Source organism: Tamandua tetradactyla, assembly GCF_023851605.1.
Source record: "Tamandua tetradactyla isolate mTamTet1 chromosome 22 unlocalized genomic scaffold, mTamTet1.pri SUPER_22_unloc_3, whole genome shotgun sequence".
Taxonomy (NCBI): Eukaryota; Metazoa; Chordata; class Mammalia; order Pilosa; family Myrmecophagidae; genus Tamandua; species Tamandua tetradactyla.
In genome coordinates this window covers 945,811-959,217 of record NW_027518253.1, presented here as the reverse complement: position 1 = coordinate 959,217, position 13,407 = coordinate 945,811, and the positions used below count along the sequence as shown (strand labels likewise).

At 37.5% G+C, this 13,407-nt stretch overlaps 1 pseudogene; it reads left to right on the top strand.

Moving 5' to 3' along the window:
• Nucleotides 1-450: 450 nt before the first annotated feature.
• Nucleotides 451-7,725, top strand: LOC143672977 (olfactory receptor 7A10-like; annotated as a pseudogene).
• Nucleotides 7,726-13,407: the final 5,682 nt, after the last annotated feature.

The following is a 13,407-nucleotide window of genomic DNA, read 5'->3' as shown; positions in this document are numbered from 1 at the left end:
TTTCATGGAGGTACCTTGTTGACCATATTCGTCATTTTTTTCTTAAAATCATTCAACACAAACTCTTTCATTAATTCCTTCTTGATAGGCACTAAGTGTTACTCTCAGAATAAATGAATAAGACAGTGTTTTTTATTTCGAAGACATTACATCTAAATATGGCAACAAACATAGATATGAGCACATGCAATATCCTTTGGTGGAAACTGAAGTTGTGGTGAAGTGGATCCAAAGTTTGGACTCATCTTTTGAGGTTCATGAAGGCTTCCCAAGGGTGCTGGAAATTGTACTGAGCCTGAAAGGAGGATTATATTTTCCTTACACTAACAATTCTAAGAGGAGACGAGAATATGAAAACACCAAGAAAAGAATACAGATACACGATTGTGTGATTAATATATTTGCAGGCTGCAGTCAAGTTTAAAAGTAGATCTTAGTATCTGATGAACAATGGTAGGGAGGGTGTGGGAAAAGCCACATGAGCTGGGGAAAGTTGCCAGCAACCAGGTAACAAAGAGCTTTGAGTTTTTCCACAAGATTTATGTTTGAAGTTATTGGAGAGTCAGTGCAGGGTTTATAAAAAGTGGTGCTCAAGAAAATTCTTGCCTGTGGAGGGTTCTACATCAGTTTCTGTTGTCAGATTTCTGGGGAGGTGATGCAGGCTGTAAATAGCACAGTGGCAATGGGCTTGGAAGTTTGGGGAATGAGTATGGGTGGCGTTGAATCACAACGTATACAAATATTCTTCATTAACATGAAACACAATGTTGGACACATTATACTCGTTATTTTTCTTAATTCTGTCAATTATTAAATTAAACTTATATCTCTCTTTTCATCTAATAGGAGAAAATTGAGACTTATAGCAGAGTCATATTCTTTTACAATGCATATAATATCATCTGGAATGAAGCTCAGAGTTTGTTCTTAGATTATGCATTTTACTAATAATTTTATTTCTTCATAAATCTAATTTAAAAAAAAACAGTGGGGGCAGTGCAATGAAGCTCAGTGGCAGAATGCTTCCATGTGCCTACCCATGTAAAAATAAATAAATAAATGAATAAATGCGTAATTTTAAAAAGCAGTGTGAGACTTATTAAAAAATTACAAGGATATAGAGACAGTTTCCAGAAAATCACATCCATTTTTCTTTATTCTGAACATTTTCATTCCACAATTCCACAGTACATCTATGTGTTATAAATGACTGTTTCTCAGATTCTCTTTGTTTTTGGTGACCTGGATATTTTTCAGGGGTGCTGGCAAGGCATTTTGTAAAATGTCCCTGAGTAGGAATTTGCTTGATGTTTTCCTCATGATTAGACTGGAATTATGGGCTATGGAGGAAGAAACCAGAGTTAAAATTCTATTTTTGTTACATTATGTCTCTAAGGTACATCCCATCAAGTTTGCTTTTCATTGTAGATGTTGACATTCATCAACAATGCTTGCCAGGTTTCCCCACTTTAAAGTTCCTCATTTTCATGCTTTTCCATATATCATCTTTGGAAGGGGGTTAGTACCTGAAGACACACTTTAGGAGAAGGAATCAACTCACCTTCTTGAGACAGCAGTATCTGCATAAAGCTTTGCATACATCTTTATGGAGATTTTTTTCTTCCTACTCATATATTACATATTTTCTTTAAATCATTATAGACTCATGACATTTATTTTATACTTTGGGTTGTGATACAATACTACTTTATTTATTTTGTTGTGAGGTTTATTTCAGTTTGGGAAATGTGGATATCTTTCAGGGTTGCTCTGTGTCTCTTGGATTTATCCCGATCATTGAATGCTTCATTTTAGTATCTACTTAATTTCTTGTGGTACAAGATGCTCCAGGCTCTTCCTGTATATTTCTATTCCAGGTCTATGGTCAGCCATGTCTCCAAGGAAACTTTTATTGGAGAATGGTATTAAAATAAAGGTCTGGGCACTATGTGTGCTCCGTGTTGCTAGGACATCTAGATGCTCTCCAAAGACAGAGTAAGAAAATATTTGCATGTCTGCCAAGTTCTGCATACACACAGACCTGTAGATATGTCTATATGTAACCTTCTATAAATATTAACCTGCTCATGCTGATGCATCTTGCTCTAAACCATTGCCAGGTAGAATATTTACTGTCCTGCCCTTACTTATGGTTAATCACCCACTCCGCAGCGGGAAACATACTCTCTTCACCTGACATCATCTACTTAATGGTTTGATTCCAGCATACATTTGCAGATGTGATAGCATTGTCAACATATATTCTGGTGAGATAAGCTTTATCCACTAGACTACAGTACTGATGTAGTTTATGTCCACTTTATTGTCCAGACTCCACTCATATCCCTTATTACCAATTCTGCACCTTTTCCCCACATCCCCTCAGCAAGCATGTTTCATATGGTTGTAACAGAATTAGATTCTTATATCACATTTTGCGTTCCATCCTGGCATTCCTATTAACCTGGCAGTTAATCTTTTATTTGCATATACTAAGGCTTATCCTTTATTTTGTAAACATCAGTTTAAAAAATGCATAATTTCAGGTGTCTATAATTATAGGATTATAGAGAATATATTCAATGCTCTGAAAAGTGCTCTGATTCACCTATTCAACCTTCCTTCCCTCTCCCCAATCCCTTGAAACTAGTGTTCACTCTATTGTCTCTACTATTTGAACTAATCCAGAAAGTCATATAATTGAAATTATACTTATGCAGGATGTTTAGGCTGCTTTGTTTCAATGACCAGTAATCATGTTAGATGTATGCTTGACTTTTGTGACTAGAGGGAACATTGATTTTTATCACTAAGTTATATTCCATTGTATAGATATATTGAGTGTGTTAATCCATTGACCTTAAAGGAGATGTTGGTTGTTTTCAGATTTTGGAGATTATACATAAAGCTGCTATAAAGCATTCATGTCTAGGCTTTTTATGGATTTAAGTTATCAAATCAGCTGGATACTTAAGGGCACAATTTCGGGACTGAATGGTGAGACTAAGTTTAATTTTGCTAAATACTGAAAAACTGTCTTCTGGCTGCAGCATTTTGAGTTCTCACTAGCAATGAATGAGAGTCTGTACTGCTCCCCATTATCAACAGGCCATGGTATTGTCACTGTTTAGGTCCTCAGGTATTCTAAGAGGTATGTCATGGTATATCACTGCAGTTTCATTTTGCAATTCCTTAATGACAAATGATGTTGAGCCTATTTTCACATACTTTTTTGCCACCTTCATATCTTCTTCATTTCACTTTCTTTTCAGAATTTTCCCCCAGGTTTTCCATTGGGTGTTATCTTTCTTTACGTGGGTGTGAATGATTCTTCATGTATATGAATACATGTTATTTATCAATATCTTTGAAAGAGCATAAGTTTTATATTTTAATGAAGTCCAATTAATAAATGTCCTCTGTCAAAGATCATGATTTGGGTGTTATTTCTAAAAACGGATTACCAAAGCACAGGCCACCAGATTTTCTTGGATGTTTTATTCTAGAAGTGTTTTACTTTGCATTTTAATTTTGAGTACACGATTCATTTTGAGTTAATTTTTGTGAAATAGATACAATGTTTTGCTACGTTCCTTTTTGTTTTCATGTTTATATGCCATTGTCCCATAGCGTTTATTGAAAGATGTTACTTTTTCCATTAAATTGCTCTTGCCCTTTGTCAAAGGCCAGTTGATTGTACTTGTGTGGGTCTGTTTTTGAGTTCCCTAATGTCCGCTTTCTGTGTCTATTGAGTTCTCAAAGATTAGTTTGAGTGTCTATTTCACCAATACAACATGGTTTAATCATTGTGTCTTAATAGTTAGACTTGGAATCAGACGGTATTGTATATTCTCCAACTTCGTTCTTCTTCAGTATTTTCTAGGTAGTCTGGGACTTTTGCCTTTCCTTATAATCTTTAAAATTATTTTATCAAATATCAGCAAACTAAATTCTTGATATTGGGAATGGGGTTCAATTTAAAGTATAGATCAGGTGTAGATGAAATGGCATACTAACTGTTCTAGTTTGCTAGCTGCCGGAATGCAACACACCAGAGATGGATTGGCTTTTAATAAAAGGGGATTTATTTTGTTGGTTCTTCAGAGGAAAGGCAGCTAACTTTCCACTGAGGTTCTTTCTTATGTGGAAGGCACAGGATGGTCTCTGCTGGTCTTCTCTCCAGGCCCCTGGGTTCCAACAACTTCCCCAGGGTGACTTCTTTCTTCATCTCCAAAGGCCTAGGCTGAGCTGCGAGTGCTGAGATGAGGAATGCTGAGCTGCTTAGGCTGTGCTACATTGTGCTCTCTCATTTAAGCACCAGCCAATTAAGTCAAACATCACTCATTGCAGCAGACACGCCTCCTAGCTTACTGAAGATGTAATTGGCAGCAGATGAGGTTCACATACCATTGGCTCATGTCCGCAGCAAAAAGACTAGGTATGCTCACCTGGCCAAGTTGACAACTAAATCTAACTAACACACTAACAATATCGATCTTTCTATCTATACAGATAGAAAATTTTTATATATTTTAAATTTTCATTGTAGTAATCTATATACAGCTCAAACTTCTCATTCTATCCATTTTCATTGTGCAATTTAGCAATATTGATGACAATAAAAATATTGTGCTACCATCACCATTATCCATGGCCCAATTATTTCATCACATAGTGCAAAATAGCTGTCCAAATGACTTTTGAATGAAAAAAGCCTAAGAACATTTGAGGTGGAACATATTGCTTTGGGTAAAAGTTTAAAATTATGAACAAATAAGGCTTCTTCTCAATAGCATCAAGGAGAAGTAGGAACATTTGTTTGCCCTGACATTTTCAGATAAAATCCACTAAATCTCTATATGATTAATAAAAAATTAATTAAGTTAATGTACTTGCAATACAAACCATAACATTTATGTTAATTTGCTGAGAGCTGCTTGTGCCTAAACCTGCCTTGTTCTACTCTCTGTTCCAGCAGTTTCATGAGCTACATGGATTTGGAGATTGAAATATGTGTTTCAGAATTTATCCTTCCTGGGATTCTCAGAAGACACAGAAGTGCTGCCTCTCCTTTTTGCTGTGTTCCTGACAATGTACCTGGTTACTCTCATTGGGAACCTGCTCATTGTCCTGGCTAACATCTCTGATGCCCACTTGCACATGCCCATGTACTTCTTCCTTGCTAACCTGTCTTTTGCAGACATCTGTTTCACCTCCACCACTGTTCCAAAGATGCTGGTGAACATCCAGACAGACAGCAGAAGTATAAGTTATGGAAACTGCCTCACCAAGATCTGTTTTTGCATGGTTTATGTAGGAATGGATTACTTCATCTCAACCATGATTGCTTATGACCACTTTATGGCCATCTGTCACCCACTGCACTACATGGTCATCATGAACCCCAGGCTCTGTGGTCTCCTGCTGCTGGTGTCATGGATGTTGAGTGCTCTGGTCTCTCTTTTACAATGCCTAATGGTTTTGCTATTGACTTTTTGTACAGAGTTGGAAATTCCTCACTTCTTTGGGGAAATTACTCAAGTAATCGAACTTACATGTTCTGACACTTTCTTCAGTGACCTAGTGATATATTTTGCAGCTGAAATTCTGGGTGTTATTTCATTCACTGACATCCTTTTTTTCTTACTCTAAGATTGTATCTTTCACTGTAAGAATTTCATCTCATGGAGGCAAGTATAAAGCATTTTCTACCTGTGTGTCTCAACTTTCAGTAGTGTCATTGTTTTATGATACAGGTCTTGCAGTGTTTCTTAGTTCTGTTGCCACCCAAAACTCAAGGGCAAGTGTGATAACTTCTGTGATGTACACAGTGGTCACCTCATGCTGAATCCCTTTGTGTATAGTCTTAGAAACAAGGACATAAGGCATGCCTTAAAAATAATTTCCTGCTGAGAAAGTCTCTGTGTATAAGGATACTTTATCTCAGGTTCAGAAATTTACTCTTCCTTAATAAGTTAAATACTGGGAGATATAAGTCAAAATACTCTTGGTTTACAACAAGAATCTGATTTAACATTTTTTGAAGAAGTTAGAGGTATGTCTTTCAAGTAGAAAACACAAAACAAGTCCAGCCAGGAAAGGTAATATTTCTTCTATCATAAGGAACATTCCATGATCAAGAAAATGCCATTGAAATTGTTGGATTGACCATGCAGCATTTTCTGCAGTTCAGAAGAGAGCTTTTCCAGTAAGTGTTTGTTATGCATGCACTATGCCTGCTAGTTCACCATCCTCTGCAACACAGGATCACAAACTGGAAGGTAAGAGAAATGCCAGTTAAGGGCCAGTCCACCTCATCCATGTCATGCCATATCATGTAGACTACATGGTGGACACCAAACTTACTTATATTTGAGTGTACTTCAGGATGAAGGGTGATTGTATCTCTTTCAAAATTTCCAAAGACTTCCTGTTTTCTTTACACTACACCCAGCTAGTAGATAGGCTCTCAAGAAAAGATATTTAGTAGTTCATGCAACGAGGGATGGAGACTGTTACTACTCTTTCATGTAAGTTTTGTTCAACTTAATGTCCTCAAGAACCATCCAGGTCATTGCATGTATCATGACTTTATTCCATTTTATAGCTATGCAATATTCCATCATATGTATATGCCACAGTTTGTTTACCCACTTGTCCATTGATGGACATTTGTACTGTTTTCCATCTTGGCAACTGTAATAGTCAAGCTAAGTTTACCTTTCACAGAAGGTGATGCTGGCAGGGAGAAGGGAGGACCTCTGACATAAGCTTAGAACCAGCTCCAAATCTTTGATGGCCAGGGTCATTAAAATGTAAAATGTAATCAAAGGAGGAAACTTGGGCAGCAAGTTCAAATTAGGTAAATTATCTGGATAGGCTGTAACCTCTGGAGTATTTAATCAGTGGAGAAACAAGGGAGGGAGTGCTAGCTAGGCATAGGTATAATCATTTCGGCATCCACTTGTTTGGCGCACCGGCCATCATTTTGTGTTCAGCTGTGTGCCCACTCTTGCAAGATTGTGAATAAATTCTTTTCTCCTCCACAGTTGGATGAGCATTTGGACTGTCTTCAGGTAGGGCACTCTTTCTAACAGCAACTGTGAATATTCCTGCTATAAACATTGGTTGTAAATGTCTATTCACGTCCCTGCATTCGTTTCTACCAAGTACATGCCTAGTGATGGGATTGCTGAATCATATGGCAATTCTACACCTAGCTTCTTGAGAAACCCCAAAAATGCCTTCCAGAGGGGTTGCACTATTCTACATTTCCACTAATAGTAAACAGATGTGACATTTCTCCACAGCCTGTCCAGTACTTGTCATCTTTTTTTAGTGGGGGGTGCATGGTCTGGGAATTGAACCCACATCTCCTTCATTGCCATTGTAGTATGTGTGAGATGATATTTCAGTATAGTTTTGATTTAAATTTCCCTAATTGCTAGTGATGTTGAACATTGTTTCATATGCTTTGGAGCCATTTGATTTCTTCTTGGATAAGTGTCTATATTTTTGCCAACTTTTAAATTGGGTTGTTTGTCTTTTTGTTTTTGAATTGTTGCATCTCTATATATTCTGGATATTAATCCTTTATCTAATATGTTATTTCCAAATACTGTTTCCCATTGTGTAGGCTGCCTTTATATTTTTCTGATAAAGCCATTTGATATGAAAAAATATTCCATTTTGAGGAAATACCGTGTATTAGCTAGGGTTCTCTAGAGAAGCAGAATCAACAGAGAACACTCACAAATATAAAATATATAAAATCGTCTTATGTAACCATGGGAATGCAGAGTCCAAAATTCCCAGGGCAGACTGTGAAGCTGATGATTCTTATGCAGGGTCTGGATGAACACCACAGTAGAGGCTCACCAGCCAAAACAAGAGCCTGTCTCTTGTGAGTCCTCCTTAAAAGGCTTCCAGTGATCAGATTAAGCATTACTCATTGAATAAGACACTCCCCTTTGGCTGATTACAAATGTAATCAGCTGTGGATATAGCTGATATGACCATGATTTAATTCTATGAAGTGTCCTCATTGCAACAGATAGGCCAGCACTTGCCCAACCAGACAAACAAGTACCACCACTTGGCAAGTTGACACATGTATGTAACCATGACATGACATTTATCTGTGACTTCTTTCATTGCTCACACTTTGGTGTAAGGTCTAGGAATCCACCGAATATCAACAAGGTCCTTAAGATACTTCCCTACTGAAATTTTATGATTGTAGTTCTAATGTTTGGGTCTTTGATCCATTTTAAGTTAATTTTTGTATGAGGTGTGAGAGAGGGGTTCTCTTTCATTCTTTTGAACATGGATATCCAATTCTCCAAGCACTATTTCTTGAAGAGGCTTCTCTGTACCAGTTGAGTTAACTTGAATGCCTCATCAAAGATCAATATTCAATATATGAGAAGGTCAATTTATGAATATTCAATTTGATTTCACTGCTTAATATACTTATATTTATGCCAGCACCATTCTGTTTTGACCACTGTAGCTTTGTAATATGTTTTAAAGTCAGGTGTTGTGAGTCTTCCCACTTCATTTTTCTTTCTCAATATATTTTTAGCTCTTTGGGGCACCCTTCCCTTCCAAATGAATTTCATTATTTGTTTTTCTATTTCTGCAAAGTTAGTTGTTGGTATTTTAATTGGTATTACATTGAATATATGTCAATTAGGAAAAAAAGGACTTTTAACTGTACTTAGCCTTCCATTCAATAAACACAGTATGTGTCACAAATCAACCTGCCATGCCACTGGGGGAGTGGCACCAACCTCTATGGCTTGGGAGACTTACAGTTGTGCACTGTTATCTCAGCCTTTCCACCTGTTCATGTCTCGTGTTCAACATGTGTCTGGTCACAGAAGTCCCCCTAAATGCAAATACAGGAGAAGTCATCATATTTCTAAGTTATTAGGCATGAAATATATAAAGAGTTAATATTTGACAGGAAGACTATTAAAGGGAGAGACAGGCAAAGGACAGAGATTGTGTAGGCTGTTGAAGTTAATGCAGGCTTATGCAAACTTATTGTGTTATAGATTTAGGATATTAAATGCAAACCCCACGGTGAAAGGGAAATGAGAAGAGAATCAATTTGCATTGCTACAACAGATCATTTATACACAAAGTAAGGCAGCATTAGAGGAAATTAGGGACAGAAAAGATATAAAATGTATAAGAAATGAGTGAGAAAATGAGTAAAGTATCTCTTGCCTTACTGGTAATTACTTTTATGCAAATGACTTAACCTCTCCAGTCAGCAGACACTGGTTGGCACAATGGATAAAAAAACGACACAACTATAATTTGTTTAAAAAAGCCAAAAGTTAGGCCTATAAGACTCAACATTTGAACATGAAAGGATGGGAAAAATATTCCAAGCAAATAGTAACTGAAAGAGACTGCATTGCCTAAACTAATATCTAATAAAATACACTTTAAGTAAAAATCAACCACCAAAAACAGTGAATGATTATATGTATTGATAAATGAATCAATACAATAAGACAACATAACAATTATAAACATAAATGAATCTCATCACAGTGTTTCAAAATACATGGAGCAAATATGGACAAAACTTAAGGGGGAAATATATGGTTGGTGACTTCAATTACACTATATTTATATATGAATAGAAAATCTAAGCAGGAGATCAATAAGGAACCAGACTTAGACAACATTATAACTGAACTACACAAAGCAGAAATGTACAGAACATCCACCCAACAGCAAAATACATATCTTTCTGTAGTATGCATGGATCATTTTCCAGGAGAGGCCACATAGTAGTAAACAACACAAGTGTCAATTATTTAAAGGATTGAAATTATAAAAAGCATGTCTTAGACCACCATGGAATGAAGCAAGAAATCCTGAAAAGAATAAAATGTGAAATACTCAAATAGGTGGAAGTTAAACAACAGAGTTTTAAACAATCAAAGGGTTAAGGAATAAATCACAGGGGAAATTAAAAAATATCTTGAGACAAATGAAAAAGAGAACAACTTACCAAAATTTTGGGATGCTTTGAAAGAAGAGTTCAGAAAGAAATTTAGAACTATTGATGTACATATTAAAAAGTACAAAGAAAAAATCACATATTCATAACCTAACTTCAAATCTGGAGGAACTAGAAAAAGAAGAGCAAGCTGAACTCAAGTTAGTAGAAGGAAGGAAATCTTAAAGGTTAGAGTAAAGGTTAACAGAAAAATAATTTTAAAAACCAGTGAAACTATAACTGGTCTTAGGAAAATATCAATACAATTGAAAACATTTAGCTAGACTGAAAAAAAGGAGAATGCAAATGACTGAAATTCAACATTAAATTTTGGACATTGCTTCAATCATAAATAATAAAAAATGCTCATTATTGGATATAAAGTAACATGTCAACAATCTAAATCATCTAGGAGAAATGGACAAATTTATAGAAACTCACAACTTACCGAAATGACTCAAAAAGAAAAAGAAGATCTCAATAGTAAAAAAAAAAAGTAAAGAAGATTGAATCAGTAATCAGAAACTGCCAACAAATACACATCCAGGACCAGAAAATTTCATTGGTGAATTCAATCAAAACTTCAAAGAAAAAATATTTCCAGCACTTCCCGAACTCTTCAAAATAGAAGAGGAAGGAAGTCTTTCTAACTCATTCTATGAGGTTAATATTTTGTGATACTGAAGCTACATGAAGACATTACAAGAAAAACAAATCACCATTTTCTCTTATTGTTGTGGGGTGCACTGAAAGAGAGACCACACAAATCAAAACTGCAAGCCAATTTGGAGTCTTTATTAGCCAGCTGACAACTGTCTCAGAAACCTCCAAGAAAGAGGACTCAGAGAGCAGCCTCCAGAGGTTTTCAAGGTGTGCTTATAAAGACTAAAATCATGCTGTGGCTTTTTTTGCAGTTGCTCACAAGCAAGCGTTTCATAGAAAGAGAAGAATGCTGTTAGCCATTGCCAAAACATATCCCATTCCCTCAGTTTCTTAGCATTGGGTATTGTTTAACTCTCAGGGACATTCCGCCCCATTGGTGTGGGGACTCTCCCTGCTTGGGCCTGATTAATTGCTCCTGGCCCTCCACATTCCCCACTGGTTTTATGAGAGAATCAAATCATTGTTTCCTCATTTTGATTATAAATCTGTTGATATTGGGTTCCAAGGGCTAACAGTTTAACATTTGTATTTTCCTTTGCGTATATGAGGTTAGACAGTTGATTGCACAGGGTCCAAGCATTAAGCCTAATAATATGAGAATTAGGGGCCCTGCTGCAGCGGACAAGAGTGTGGTTAGCCATGGAGACCAAGAAAATAAATTTTCATACCAGTCGGTTTCAGTTTGTCAGCGTCCTTCCTGCTCTTGTAACCTGCTATGGACTAGGGATAGACTATTTGTAATTATTCCAGAACGATTAGCATAGAAGCAGCAGATTTCTCTGAGGGCCATGCATAACCCCCCTTGTTTCAGAAATAGGAGGTCTAAGCCTCTGCAGTTTTGGCGGATGACCTCAGCCAGTGAATTTAGGGAGTTTTCCAAACAACTGATGGAGCTTTCTAATTACTAAGATCCAGATCAACTTGTTTGCTAAGAGTTTTAAAATTTTGGTCCCTGGTGATAAGGGCTGAAGTCCCGACTGCAGTCAATTATGCAATGCCCAGTCCAAAAAGGAAGGGTGCTAAGATTGGGGATCACTTGACCCGGTAAGTGGGTTCTAAATGTTCCCTACCTCCTTCTCCAGAATAATAATATACTTGGAGGATAATATGAACCAAAACACAAAACTCCTCCTCGATTGTCATTATTGGGTGAGTTATACGGGGGTAATGCCAGATGTGTAGGCAAACCAAGTACCATCAGGGGCTACAAGGAGGTGGTCCCATCCACCTGGGGTTGAATTAAAAATGCCCTTTAGTGACATGATGAGACCGCAGGAGTCACTATAGAGGGATTTAGCTAGATTAAAATTCTCAGAATAAATACAGGTTCTCTGCCCTTGGAGATCTCCTAGGGTGAGTTTTGGTTTCTGTCCCCACTTGCATAGGTGTTGGCCTTGTGCTTCTTGGACTGAGAGATTTCTGATATAGGTATCTGTGGGGCCTAGGGAGATATTAGCTCCTATTCTGATGTAATAAGGAGGTTCAGGGTTTAAGCAAAGCCAATAGTCTTTAGTAATAAGTGGATTGGTTTGATTCATAAACTGGAAAACAGAATTTAACATGTCAAGCAGGGGTTTCTTAGGGGAGGGAGAGGAATTTTTGAGTCTGGAGGGCTGTGGCAGTTTTATGGCAGGGTTGAGAGCTCGATTAGGCCCTATGGGATTGTCTGCTTTATGAGGACGGAATCTTTGAATTGTGAAAATGGTGCCTGGGTTGTGACTTGAGACATATAATCTCAATCCCCAAGTTTTTCCACCCACCCAGGTTTGACTATGCCAGGAAGGCATAGTAATAATCATTGGGTTACAGCCACCTTGGGTGCAACTGTTGGGGTTATGGGCTGGTGCCCTTGTTAAAGCTATGAATGGGTCTCAGTTAGTTCATTCTGTGATTGTTTCTCAACCCCAGTTGGAACAGTAGTATTGGCCTCCCCCTTGGCAGTTAGAACTTTCCTTCGCAGGACAGACATAGTATTGGGTATGCCATAAGCCTTTTTCTTTGTGGGGGCAGCACACCCATATCTGAGCATGTTACCATAACTCCCCTTCCCCAGGTGTCCAAACATTTGGTAGAGATCAAAGTGGAAGGTTGGTTGGGAGGGAGTGGTGGTTGTAGCCACCAGTACTCCATCCACCACTTTCGTGAGTTCCCAGGTATGGTTCATAACCTGGTGAGGGTTTTGTCCCACGACCCCCACCAGGGATATTAAGAGGACCCAGAGAGATTTCTGGAAAGTCTTATCTTTAGTGGAGCCTCAGTTCACTGGATGGTCCATTTTTCAGGGATCTGGTTTGGGGTGACCTTTTTTATCTGGATGTGATGAATCCAGTGCTGTTTCCCTGCAACTTTCACTGCTGTTGGAGTTAAGAGGATCACTGGCAGGGGTCCTGTCCACTGGGCTTCCAAGGTGGCTGGTTGAAGTTTCTTTATACAGACTAGGTCTCTGGACTGCACCTGAGATAAATTTTTTTCTTCCCCCAATTTAGGGATTAGTGGAGGTGGTCATCCAAACATGATTTCATATTGGGTAATTCCCTTAACATAGGGAGTACATCTAGTTTTTAGGAGGGCAAATGGAAGGAGACTCACCCAGTGTTCACCAGTCTCAAGCTTTAGTTTATTTAAAGTTTCCTTTATTGTTCTGTTCATTCTTTCAACTTGCCCTGAACTCTGTGGCCTATAAATACAATGTAATTTCCATTTGATATTTAATATTTTTGCTA